Raw genomic sequence first — 12,307 nt, forward strand, 5'->3', positions numbered from 1 at the left:
GGAAAGAAGGATGTGTATAATTTTGTGAGCATAAAGGTGTTTTACAATGCAGTTAATTAAGTCGCACAAATACAAACACACAAATAGTGCAGGGCACCTTAATAGTGCTACATGTATATTAGTGGAGGAATCAGAAGAAGGAAATACACATGTAGAATTAGGCAGTTTGCTTGGCTGGCCTCACTGATTAGGATGGTCCGCAGTGTGGACTGAAATCGTAAAGCCGTGACCTGGTCAAGGCCCTGCTTCAGCAACACGAGTAAAACATGCCCACGGCTCACTTTTATGTCTAATCTCAAAAGCATCCTTTTCATCCTACCAGGCTCGTTTTAGCATTCAAACAGAAGCCGGAGAGCAGAAAGAGTCCAGGTGGCAAGTGTTTGCTTTTAACTGACAGGGAGGAAAAAGCAACAGGAAAAGAATTTCATTTCCCTGCATAAACATGGAGCAGCTGCTCCTCGCCTAAGAGCATTGACTTCTGTAGACCATTGTATGCGGTGTGCATCATACTCAAGGCTGAAGTTCTGATTTATTGTGTGTGTGTGTGTGTGTGTGTGTGTGTGTGTGTTTCTCCAGTCGGCCTCCTTGCTGAATGACTCACCCGTGGAGTTGTCATGGGGAAAAGATGGAAAAGTGAATCAGATAAACCAACTCCTTTAAGAACCTGTATTTCCACCCACAAATATGCCCGTTATGATGATTCTCCTTTCTCAAAGCTTTTCCTTCTTGGAAGGAATCCACCCTATTCTGCAGCAGCACATGGCACTAACATCAAGGTAGGGCTTTGAAGAGAGCTTTTGAGCCTGCACAGTCCATGTTTTCCTGGGAGATAAGGGGATGTTACTGACAGAGGGAAAGAATGGAATGAAAAAGATGGTTCCTTGCCCCTCTGATTAGACAGGTTCAAATGTCACAGTCAAGCAAAAGGTTGAAAACTAGTTTGTATCCTGAAATTATTGTTGCTAAATAAGCAAACAGTTTTTCTTTTAAGTTTTTATATTCTCTTGTTTCTTAGTTATTTGATGTATTATGCTAAATGAAAAATTTTCCTCAAATCTTAATATATATAATGAAGTTGCTGATTACTGAAGTGTTCTTTTCTTCGTTTAGTGTTTTTAAATTATATTATTGCATTATCCAGCAGAAATCAGTGAAACCCTACTAGTTGGATGATAAAATTTAAGTAGATTTTATTTTGTATAAGTTTAATTTTATAATAAATAATAGCACAAGAATGTGATTTCTTAACTAGTTTTAAGCTGTTGTAGAAGATATATATTACATGATATATAATAAACATACATATATTTAAAGATCTGAGTAGCTCCTAGAAACTCCTAGATTGCTTTTTATTTTATTTTAAATATATCTTTATTGGATTCAGAGAGGGGAAGGGAGAGGGCAAGAGAGACAGAAACATCAATGATTAGAGAGTCATTGATCAGCTGCCTCCTGCACACCCCTGACTGCGATGGAGCCCACAGCCCTGGTGTGTTCCCTGACTGGGAATTGAACCACCGTCTCTTGGATCCTAGGTCAATGGTCAACTGCTGAGCCACGCCAGGCTGGGCGAAACTCCTAGATTGTTAACTTGAGCCATCTGCACAATTCTGTATATATATTTTTCTGAAAATTGGATCCAGAATTTTTATCATCTCCCTCAAAGGATCTGTGATTCAGAAAAGATTGTGAATCACTATATTAAGTCAATAACTTATACAGTTTATGTATTGGCAAATAGTATTTAAATACCTTGAGAGCTACTAAATGATGCTTACAGGAATTATCTTAATTAAGAAACATGTTTTCCTGTTAATAAAACAAAAGTGTCTTTCTCCAAAGCCTATGTTGTAATGAATTTATACAATTAAAAATATTGTTGGATATATATATATTTTTAAATATATCTTTATTGATTTCGGAGAGAGGAAAGGAGAGGGAGGGAGAGAGAGAGAGAGATCAATGATGAGAGAGTCATTGATCGAACCCACAACCGGGGCATGTGCCCTGACCGGGAATCGAACCCCGATCGCCTGGATCCTAGGTTGATGCTCAACCGCTGAGCCATGCCCGGCCGGGCTATTGGATATTTTTATCCTTTGTCTTCTTTTAGTTCTAATACCTCTGTGTATTCCTGATGGGTGCTGACATTTTGAAGATCAGAACTTGTTTTATGGCTCAATCGTTAATATAAAATAGACTGGGTTTACATCCATACATTTCATAATTTTGAATCCACAATTTCCTGGTAGATTACTTGTTATTTAACTATATTAGTGATAGATTGCTGAAAAATTTGTCAGGATGTATATGCAATTTATCTGATTCTGTCATTAACATTACCAAGAATGTAAGAGGGGCCATTTTTTCCCTCAAAAAATTTTTGTCCTTATATAAGCTATGTAAGTTATTTTTATGAAAACATTTTTTCCCAGGTAGTAGTTTTTGTTTTGTTTTTAGTAGAATAGACATTTATAGAAGAGACTGATCAATTGTGACATTTAAAAATGGTCATAAGGAAGTAAAATTTCTCCATTTCAAAATATTGAGAGACTCAGACATTTAGTTGTTCAAAAGTCATGCTCTTAGTGTAAGCTGCGCACTGTATACTAAACTAGTGAAACTTTGAGGTACCATAGTACAAATTACTCATTTTATACATGAAGAAACTGAGACTATTCTAGACGGCTCCTAAGTAGCCTAAAGAATCAGAGACAACCTATTCTGGTTTTCTTTAATCCACTTTCATGCTCCAGTAGATGGGAAGACTCATGCCCAGGCACTTATATAATAAAGAAAAAATGATCCAAATGTGCCGTGTGGTAGATAACAGTGGAAGTGGCACTGCCTACGCGATCCTATATTTTCTAGTCCTTTGTCGTAAAAGCAGGGCACTCTCGTTTTCCCCTTTTTAGGGCCCTTCACCACAGTATGGCTATGCTGGGCCAAGATCCACACCTCCCTCTACCTCACCCAACTGTGACTCAAATAAAACCGAAGTAGGATATTTCAATGCCTTAAAACATTGTCTGGGTTGAGAGAACTGATTATTAGAGTCCCTAAATTTATGCTCCACATGCACATGCAGTTAAAGATGTTAGGAATCTTATTTTGGAGAACATTTAGGTTTATTAAATTTGTACCTACCTCCTTTGAAACTGAAAGCTTAAGACAGCTGTCTCGTAAGATAGACTGTGGGGCTACCCCCCTGAGAAGGAAGGCAGCCTCTCAGGTAGGAAAAGGTAATAACTTTGGAGTTGTTCAGAGGCGGAGTTAGTCTAGTCAGTGGTTGGTTTATTCTTTTTCAAATGGCTTAACCTACCTGAAGCTTAGATTGTTCATTTGTTAAACAAGAAATTGTGTGGATGAGTCGTATGTATATCAAATGCCTCCTGTGAGTATCAAATTATTACATGATACTTAGAAGTAGGATAGCGCATGGTGGGCATCCAATGGATAGTCATGACAGCTCATTGCATACATCCGGATGGTCACCGTGTTTCCCAGGATAATGAAAAGCTTCTTTTAAAACTCACTTCTATGTCATAAATCAGAATCAAAACTGGAAAGGCAAAGCAAAGTACTAGACTGACACTTTAGTGATATTTAAGAAGATCATAGACTGGACATCGTTAAAAAATATATCTTTCTAGCTTATTTAGGTTAACTTAGATTTTCTGTCTTGCTTGGAACTAAAAAATAATAATAGCGGCAAAAAACTCATCATGTTTTTCGGGGGTAATGAATATAAATGTCATTGTACAACTTTTGAAATTTAGTGAGATGTAAACAAAATGAACCTTTTATACAAAATGAGATGTTAACAAAATGAGCCAATAAATGAAAATGTTTGCAGCAAATATCACTGTAGATATATTTTAAAAAAACACACGTAGACACGCTATGAAAGCAAATGGCATAAACGTATGTCTGGAAAACAAAGGTGGTAGCTTCCGGTGCCCTAAAACGTAGTAAAATGCTGTCGGCCAGCATTTACTAAATTGTGTTATGTTTGTTTTCTAACAAACAAGTTAAACTAGTTATGTGACTGATAATAAATAATTGAGCTTATTCTGTCTGAATTTTGTCTAATCATGCCTAACTCATATTTTCTTGCTGTTTTAAATCAGTTTTTCTAAAAAAACTCATGGGTGTTGTTTTTATTGGTGAGACAAAATAAGTCGGAATTGTTGGGATTTACTAAAAATGCGAGCTCTGTTTTGTTATTCAGCCATGCTCCTCTTCTTCCTCTCCTTTCCCTGTTTTCACCCCTCTTCACCCCACTTCCCCTCCTATTTCTCCCTCTGTCCTATCCCCTCTTCCCTGCCTTCTCCTGTTCCGCCTTCTCTTCATCATTAGTATCCTATTCAAGACAGGCTATTTCATGCAATTAAATGTGTACTAGATTCCATCTTTTTAAAATGCAGCAACCTTAGTTGGTTCTAATACAATGCCCAGTGGGTACTGAGTAAACACTAGTTGATGACTGATAAGAATAAAAAGATAGAACCTTAATCTTGGTTGAAAATATGTCTATTTCCCTTTTCAATTGACATTTAAGTACACTGCCTCAGCTGAGCTAACACAGGAATAAGTCTGAGGGTCGACCTCACAGGTAAGTGGCCAGTGCACTGGACCTTGCACTCAGAAAAGCCCTGTGCTTGGGGTATAATGCTCTGTAATTGCTGTCTTGGAATTCTTGATAATTTTATCTTTGAATTTGTGTTTTATAAGTGAAGTGCAATGGGACAAAGGAGCATGTGCCAGGGGCTATCCTGGCTCCCATGTGGTTCTGCCTCCCCTCACCTCCTTCCCTCTTCCTGGGATGAGTTTTTGCCTATCTGGTGCCCAAGGCTCCCCGGCCTGCCACTCTTAGTCTAGGTAACAGCTGACTGGGTTTTATGGTTGGAAGGAAGCCCCCATTCTGCCATCACCCTCTGCCTGGGTGGGGGCCTAGGTGGGTGATATCAGGCACATGCTGGGGGTTACAGGGTGCATCCAGCAGCACCCGGTGCTCTGGCCCATCTCTTCCCATCCCCAATACAGGTCCTGGGAGGAGGTTGCACTCCCTGAGACTAGGTGATCCACTATGGGTCGGGCCAAATATTCTGGTGGGAAGGGGAGATTAATTCCCCAAACCAGTTGGGACTCTGAGTTTTCATTGTGCACTGGACCTGGCCAAGGATATAGCTAGCCCTGGTTTTAGTGTCATTATTAATGTAATATTTACTGAGTATTCTGGTTACACAGAGACATTAAACCATTAAGAAACTAAGAGTATTAACAATTATGGTTCCAATAAATACTTAATGTCTCGCTAAGCATTGAGTAACATGCTCTTTGGCTAGATATTAATACCTAATATTAAGAGACTACACTGGAAGAGTTGAGAAATTCTTTTTAAGTTTGACTGCTTTCACTTCATATCAATTGTAAGTACTCCTTGACCTTGACTAGCAATATTTTTGTGAGCCCAGAGTATCTGATATCTTTACAAAGCATTGTTAAATTGAAAAATACATGGGACCATGTGACCTTAATTAGGAACGAGGAGACACAGGAAAAGACAGAGAAGGAAGTACAGAGCTATTGGAAATTGAGGAATGAAGAAATGATGTCAGCAAGATGGCAGAACTGGAGCTTCTAGCCCTCAGGTCCCCACAGAAGCAGGTAACCTGCTGGCTGGGAGGGCGCCCCTGGAGAAGCAGGTTGGAAGGTAACAGGACCACTAACAACCGGATCACTGAGGGCTTACTACGTGCCCGGCACTAGATACATAACATGCATGAAGCCATTTAACGCTCAAAGGAACCCTGTGAGGGCCATGTCATCATTATTATTTTTATTCTTCTGATTTCATGGTAGAGGAAGCTGGGGCTCAGGGAAGTGAAACGATGTCCCCGAGGCGACACAGTGAGGAGGGGCTGGCCAGGACTCCAGTCCAGGCAGCGGCCTAGTGGCCATGCTCCTAGTCATTACTCCACAGGTGAATGTGCTTGGAATCTGGGGTTGCAGTTTCGCGTTAAATTCTGAGCTCCTTTTGTGTGAGTGGTGAAATGACAGAGAGCAGTTAGTAAATAAGTGGAGCATTTTAGCTCTTATGTCACTTATTGACAGGAAAATAGCTGGAGGATCCAGGGGGAAAGCGTGGAATGAAAATATCAGAGAACTTTTCATCTAACAGTAACTTATATTTGTACATAACGTTTTGTATCTTTCAAAGTGTTTTCATGAGTATCATTGCATTTATTTTGCAAAATGACTTGGCAGGACAAGTATTATTACCCCCATTTTACACAGACGAGGAAATTGAAGCTTGGGAGACATTAAGTGATCTCCAACGCCAAATAGCTTATGAAATTGGGATTCTAGTCTTCTGACTTCTTTCTACTAAGGATTATTAGAAAACTGTGAAGGTTGAAATATTGTCTAATCTCAATTGAAAGAGTTAGTTGCAGATAGTTTTCTTCTCACTGAAATCACTTTTAAGTGGCTGCTGTGTCATGTTTACTTTATTAATTAAAATTATAACCAGCCAAAGTAATTAAAAACTGCAGTATGTAAGAAGGAAGCTCATAGATTTTAGACATGATTTAGTCTAATTTATTAATCATAAAAGCCATCTGGACATTAGTGCTCATTATTTTATTTCTTCCTTGGGCGGATACTGCTAAATTGACTTTAAACAATTGTCTCTCAGTATATTTTGTTCTTGAGTCAACATTTAAAAACACGATTGGAGAGTGGACTATGGCTTTGAGGAGTAAAAGGGAGGAGAAAAGGCTGACTCATTTTTCAGAATTATACATGTTGACGAGAGTAGCACAATCGAGTGTGGTGCTCCTGACATTTCCAGTGAATGCTGAAGGAAAGGAATCATGGTGCAATTGGCCATGATGATCACTTTCATTTTTTCACTGGCTAGAGATTGGCTCTCTTTGCTCTTAATTTCTGCCAAGGTTATACTTTTGTAGCCCACGAACACTCAATAATCATGCAGGGAACAATATTCAGAGATTCATTGTTGGTATTTGTTTTCCTGAGGGCTCTAGAAAGTAGGGTAGGATTAGGCTGGATCACAGAATTGAAGATGACGAAGTGGTGAAGTGAGTACCATGTTTTTTCTCTGTCAACATGAAGCTGAACTAACACCCTAGAATCATAGATTTAAAGATTTAAATGGCATGGATCTTAGAGAGCTGATGAAGGTAATTAATTACTTAATTAACCAATAAATGTACCTTGCTTGGTGTGGAAAACAAGAGAGGCACGGCGTTTTTCCACATGAAGGTTACAACTGAACGGGAAAGACGCACAGTTAAACAAGAAAGTGCCTGTTTAGCGTGCCTTACCCATGGCCATCCAACCTTCTCATACCCCACCCAGTGACCAGACAACTCTCAATGTATAGTGTTGTGGTTTAAGGCCTAAAATTAAGAGCCAAAATAATATGTGCATTGACATTTGGTGAAGACTGGGAGAGCCTTGAGTGGCCTCCCTGCAAGCTCTCCTAACTCTGCTCCCAAGGATAGGGTCAGTCCCTGAGCCAAACAGCTTTCTTATCACGGGGACTGAGTACAGTGCCTGTTAATCCCTGAGTAGTGGGCTTTGGTTCCCGGGCACCCCACTGAATTATCCAAACCAGCTAATGGCATTGTTCCCCAGGAGCCAGGGGTCATCTCACTCCCTTTTAACTACAAAGCCTGCCTCCCACAGCCTCTGGTTGTTTACTCTGTTCCCGAGCACAACCCCCATGTGGCCCTATGTGGCACTGTGTTCTTTCTTCCTGGCTGCGAGTTTATGTGACTAATAAACTGCTGTCAATCGCATCTGTCCAGGGTTGAGTGTTGTGTGTTTGGGGTGAGACTGGGGTGAGAATTCCTGCCTCCGGTGAAGTTTGGAGGACGATATCACAACAAAAATGCTTTAGGCATTGGGTTAAACTTCAGTTTCTTATTATATCCACTGTTGCAGGGAGTTGAGAAGTGAACGGGAATTCAGAAATGGTTGATATGAATGTAGACCACTCTTTGAAGCCATTGAGCACCAAGCATAAAATGATGAAAACTTAATGTTGCTGTACATCGTTTCTCAAAATCTTATTTTCATGAACTCAGAAATGGCTCCAAAATAATAAAACTTTTTTTGTCAATTAGTTTTATTAATCTTAGCTATAAACCGAGAAGAATTTAGAGACTTTAAAGAGGCGTGCCTCTTTAAAAATTGAAATTTCTTTTTGTTCAAATGTTTGACTTACTTGGGAGGTTCAATTTTTCACCTGTCAGTTTTCAATCCTAACCTTGATTTAACAAGCCTTGCAGAAAATTATTCATCTTCCAGTGAGAAATCTACTAAGAAGGGCTGACACACACCTATTATGCATTTCAGTATAAAAACGAGGTGGCTCATGCATGTAGCAATACTACCACTTGTCTTTGTGAAGCAATAATTCCCTAAGGACAGAGTCATTACTTATATAATCTTTTTTTAAAAGATTTTTTATTGATTTTTACAGAGAGAGGAGGAGGGAGGGAGAGAGAGAGATTGAGAGAGAGAGAAATGTGAAACAAACCATAGTCTGGCAACCCTGAAGATGGATGCTCCTTGAATCAGGTGCTTGCGTGTTTGTTTGGCCATGTGCCATGGCATCCATGAGAACGGTGATCTGAAGTTAATCAGGACAATTTCATTTAATTGGGCCAAGAGACAATGGAATAAAAATATATGATTATGTGATTGTATAAAAAAGTAACCAAAACAGCCATATCATACCACTGAACAGAGTTGGAAATGGTGAATCATACTTTTTAACCCATTGCTATCCTAGTACAGTAATGGTAGCAAAGCTTATTATTGAGAGATACCCGGAGGACCCTTCATCTCCTGTGTGTCTTACTCTTTGAACCCATGAGGTATGAAATTCTACTTAGAAAGAGTAACTTTCTGCCTTCTCCTAGTATTTTTAATTTGGGGGTATTAGATTGCTATTTTATTAAGAGGGTAGATGGGGAGATAAGAAAGGAAAGTTGGAGCTCAAAAAAAAAAAGGGCGACGGTGAGGGCAGGGAGGCTCTAAGTGCACATCTTACTTTCACAGCCTGGAGACACTCTAAGCAAAGAATGAAACGAAGCAAAGAATTCTAAAGGAGATAATAGTTTCAGCTACTACTGACTGAAAGTCTGCTGAGAGACAGGCAGGCTGCTAGATGTTTATATGGACTAACACAATAGGGTTAAACTCTGCTGTGCATCACCCGGAGAGCTTACCAAGAATCCTGATACCTGGGTCCTTTCCCAGAGACTGGTTTTATCTGTTTAGGGCAGTGATTTTCAACCAGTGCCATGAGAATTTTGAAAACATGCAATACTAACTGTTTAGTCAGGGGCACTGACCTCTTTTCCCTCAGATTGTCAAGTAAAAAAAATGACAACAGCCAACATAACAATGGCTGTCTAGTGTGAATGAACCAAATTATACTCTTTTGTGTGTGTGTCAGATCAGCAAAAAATATATATTTTCGTGTGCTGCAGAATTTTAATAATTAGTTTATGTGTGCCATGAGATGAAAAATATTGAAAATCACTGGCTTGAGCATCTGGATTTTAAAGAGCTTCCCAGGTGATGGTAATGTGCAGTAAAGTTTGAGACCCCCTCAATTTAATTCTCCCCATGACCTTACAGAGTAGGCGTAATTAATAGTCCATGTTTTAATAGTGGCACAAGTAAGATTCAGAAGTTAAATCAATTATCCAAAGTCATGCAACCAATAAGTGTCAGAGCAAGGACTGAGATGCTTCTGTGCCTGACTCCGGGCCTGTGCTTTCCCACGAGCTAATTTGCTGCTCTGATGGAATCTGTTGGAGAGCAGGGCAGGGAGAGGAAGGAGACCTTGCCCTCGGTAAATGGGAGTTGATGATACAGCTTTGTTTTTCATCTTTTATATTAGGAACAGAGTGTACATTTGAAAACTGGGACTGCAGCAGCTAAACAAAATTCTACTAACAATTTACAGGCCCATATTCCTCAGTTAAACTGATTTTCTATATTTAGAGACATTGGAGCTGAGGTTGGTTCTCTGAGCTCCTTGACTGAAAGAAAAGAAAGGTTATATCAGAATTATGCTTCAAAGATTGAAATCAGTTCTCTTCTGTTTTATGAATGGATTGCAGTGAATATATTTGGCATTATATGATTTTTCTTACCACTCCCATTATCTTTTTTCTAGCTCACTTTTCAAATGACAGAGTGATTTATTGACTGTCTTTAAAAGTTCCATTTCACCGAACAAATGGTGAATATAAAAATCTGCCACTTGACCTAACACTGACTCATATATTCAAAAGCCTCACTTGATTAAAAAGAACTCATGGAAGTAGAGGCCAATAACTGTTAGATTATAAGAAAATTGAGAAAAATTCCAAGATTTGTTCTTTTTAAAATCAACAGGAAGCAATTCAAATTACATTTTCTTTTAGGGTGACCAGAGGCTGGCTTTGCTTTCTATTTATAAATTGCATGTTTTATGCCACATATGTCTGTTTGCCATTGACTGCAGTCATCTACACCTAATGAAACCAAAATGCAGTAGCACATTTCAAGAAACACTCTCAGTAAACATATTCTCTACTCCTCCTGCCAACACCCATAGCAGCTTATGTACAGGGGGACTTGCATATCTAAAACATGCATATATTGGCAGGGGACACCCAAAACCAAAATCAAACTTCTAGAAAGCAACAAATGAACAAACAAAGAAAATTGTAGATACCGAAAACAGTATGGTGGTTACCAGAGGGGAAGGGGGTGGGCGCCGTAGAAGTAGGTAAAAGTCAAATATATGGTGACAGAAGGAGACTCGATTCTGGGTGATGAACACACGATGCGATATACAGATGATGTATTATGTAATTGTACATTGACCGTTGTATAATCTTATTAATATCACCCCAATAAATTCAACAAAATTTTTAAAAAATTTATATTCTTTTAGAAATTAGTTTTGGAAGGCCTGATAATTCCTTATAAAAGCAAAAGACTGGAAATAACCCAAACGATCCTCAGTGGAGGACTGGTTGAAAAAAACTGAAAAACCCTTACTGCGCAGCCTGACTTGTGTTAAATTTTTTAGGTGTGATAATGATATTGTGCTTATGTGAGATAATGTCCTTACTATTAGTAATAGATATTGAAGTATTTATTGTTGAATGATATCACATCTATGTTTTCTTTAAAATTCTTTAGCTTAGCCTTAAAAAAACAACATCCCATTTCAAACAACAACAGAAAACAAACAAGAAAACCTCAAAAATGTTAAATTAAATATGATAAAAATATGGATAAATTCTTAACTGAGTGGTGGGTATATCGGGGTTTACTATACTGTTCTCTCTACTTTTACTTATGTTTGAAAATATTCAAAATATAAATATTTAAACATTGGTAGAATCTAAGAATTACCAACCTGCCTCTTGTCCTGGCTGAGGGACATATCACCAAGCATTTACATTCTATACCTATGCTTCAGTATAACTTATGTAACAAAAAGGATTGTTATAGACGTGGAAATAGGCCACCTATTATAGTACCCAGGTTTGGCTAACTAGATGCACATGGAGATCTCATAGATCAGTATAAGCAGCTGTGACCTCATGGGAAAGTTGGGCTACAAACGTCATAAATGGAGAATGTTCTAGTTCCTGTTATTCTTAGGGAATATTACTTAAACCTTCTCTTGCTTAAAGTAGCCCAGTCACTCTTTAGCTGACATGACTCAGTGTAGACTGGCTGGGATTCTAGCAAAGCAAGATCTTGTTATTGATATATTTTCAATATTAACAAGGTTGGAACTGAGTCTTTGAAATGTCTGGAAGCTGACAGAAAGGACTTTTTCCAGGTAAAATTTAAAAGAAGGTATTTAGTTTGCCTCTGGAAGTCTTCTTGCATCCCCAAGCTGGGTCTTACACAACACTTTCCATGGTCAACCCTCATACTTATTTCCTTATTCGGCCTCTGCTACGCAGGGTTCAGTGCTCATTTTGGGGGACCCCATCTGGGCCTCTTTTGTCAGTGCCATACCACAGTCCCAAGCCACTCAGGACTTTGTTCCACTCTTCCTGTTTCATTCCTCCTGCTTACCTTTACCCAACTGATATCTTCTTCCTTTTTTTTTTTTTTTAATTGATTTCAGAGAGAAGAAGGGAGAGGGAGAGAAATAGGCACATCAACGATGAGTCATTGATGGGCCGCCTCCCACATGCCCCCCACCGGGGATGGAACCTTGATCTCCTGGTTCATGAGTCAATGCCCA

Source organism: Miniopterus schreibersii (assembly GCF_964146895.1).
Source record: "Miniopterus schreibersii genome assembly, chromosome: 2".
Lineage (NCBI taxonomy): Eukaryota > Metazoa > Chordata > Mammalia > Chiroptera > Miniopteridae > Miniopterus > Miniopterus schreibersii.